The sequence below is a fragment of the Miniopterus natalensis genome, chromosome 5, assembly GCF_054644295.1.
Source record: "Miniopterus natalensis isolate mMinNat1 chromosome 5, mMinNat1.hap1, whole genome shotgun sequence".
NCBI classification, from domain to species: domain Eukaryota; kingdom Metazoa; phylum Chordata; class Mammalia; order Chiroptera; family Miniopteridae; genus Miniopterus; species Miniopterus natalensis.
Genome location: NC_142085.1, coordinates 9,692,655 through 9,694,709, shown reverse-complemented (window position 1 = coordinate 9,694,709; position 2,055 = coordinate 9,692,655). Strand labels below are relative to the sequence as shown.

General features: G+C 49.3%; 1 pseudogene; it reads right to left on the bottom strand.

Moving 5' to 3' along the window:
- Positions 1 to 252: 252 nt before the first annotated feature.
- Positions 253 to 1,832, bottom strand: LOC107545568 (suppressor of cytokine signaling 5-like; annotated as a pseudogene).
- Between the last annotated feature and the right edge of the window lie 223 nt (positions 1,833 to 2,055).

The following is a 2,055-nucleotide window of genomic DNA, read 5'->3' as shown; positions in this document are numbered from 1 at the left end:
CTTCATAGCAAATGCCCCAGAGTTGCTTCACTCAGACGTGAAAACCAAACAGCTAAATTGGCAAAATGTTGCCTCTGTCCATTGTGTCAATGGGCATCACATTTGTCTAACAGCACATGGCATCTGGCGGGTGCTAACGTTAAGCCTACATACTGTCCTGAAAAGCTAGCCGGGCCCTGTGTGCTTGCTATAGTGTGCTGGCCGATGCACATAAGAGCAGGTCTAGTTAATGCCCTTTGGGGATAGGAGAGTTTACCCTGCCCTGGTTGGCTCTCATTCTGACCTGCGAACGCTAACTTACTGTTTATAATGATGCTCTTTTTAAAAGTCCTGTAACACTGATGGTAAAGGGAGCCCTCCGTTCCAGCATCTGCAGATTACTGCACCGCAGACATACTGCAGGCCAAAAGACAAAGTCCTGTTTAGTGACATAGCAAGTAATGTTTCAAAAACACGCAAGAACTGGGGTCTTTAGAATGTTCCACGTCCTGTTACAGTGGAGGAGTGAAATACACAAAGGCCACGAACATCAAAACTAAAGTTGAGATTCTACCGCTCAGTTCGCGCTGGCAGGGGCTGTTGTTGTGCGGAGCTCACAGAGAAGGGGGCTTTTGCACCGCCCCTGAGCAACAATACACCTTCGGGTTTCTCTCCAAGAAGGGCTTCTGCTCTGTAACAGGCCCTCCCTCTCCAGCAACAGGAATGACCTGGGATCTGGAGCAAATGGGGCCCGAGGCAGTGTATGGAGTCCGTGTGCGAGGACCTCCCCGGGCCCTGCCTGCTGGCTCGGGCCTGGCTCTCTCCAGGCGCCTGCCTGCGTGACTGCAGACACGGTGTGGTGCTGTCCTCTCCGGAGTCACATTAGCTTGTGGAATTGCGGAACTGTCCCCACATATTCCAGTCATTCCAAGTGCCAACTTTGGATCCAGTTTATGTAAAAAATGACCCTGTGCGGTGGCTTCAAATGAGGGAGGGGCTGTTACAAAGCAGGAGCCCTTCTTGGAGAGAAACCCGAAGTTATATTTGTGCATTGGGAGGGGGTCAACCCTTTCTTCAATACTAAGCCACCTCCTGTCCCTTAGCTTCTCTCCATCTTCTGTAGAAGCCAGGGATGGATCAGATGGATCGAGGAATGCTGAGTGTGGGCTCACAGGGGCTGGCTGCTGTTTAATCAAATGCCATTTGGGGGCTAGATCTGAACCAGCAGGAAAAGGCCATTCCTTAAGCATTAGTTTAGAAAGGTGCATTTTTCTTTTATTAGAAGCGAGGGGCTTTGATTGCTTGTAAATCCTCATGGGAGAGCACAGGCCCACACTATCCTGCGCCAACTTCCTAGGGCTGTGCCCCAAACGCCGTCCATGTCGTGTGCGGAGCTCAAGCCACGTCGCCTCTCTGGCCTTTGATGTTCACTTTGAGTTCTACCAAACTTTCTATCAGCATTTAGTGAACTTTGTGTTTTTGTAGAACAGGAATGTTTTTTCTTCCCACCCCATGGAGCATGTCAAGAGTAACAACCTCTTCTTGTTAAGTCTTGCTCCCGGGTTGACACATGAATCATTAGCCGTTTCAAAGCTTATTTCACCAGTCTAAGGAATTTCAGTGGCATCATTTTGGTTTCTCTTTGAAGAATTCTTTGAAGGGTTCAATGCCAGGTGGAAGGCAGCCTTTTCTGTAACGGGACTGCTCTGTGCTGAGGAGCCGAGCCTCCTGCACTGATGAGATCTTTAACAAACATCTCTCGGCGTTCGTGTCCATATTTCACCATGGCTTCCTCCCTCATGACTGAAGACATCCTGACACCTGTATTTGAAGTTATTCCACATTTTCCCTGCTTTATCTGTTGATTATAAGATTGTGACCAATCACAGGCAGGGCTTTGGATGGACAGAGCCCTTGATGGAAATGTGTGGTTCCTCTGGCCCCAGAGACCCATAGTGCCCTTAACCTGCTACACCACTGAAACCCGCCCCCTGTCTTCATCCCTCCAGTAGACCCTGACTCTGTGCCATCTCAATACATCTTATAAATGGTGCATGGCAGGCAGAGCAATTGAGA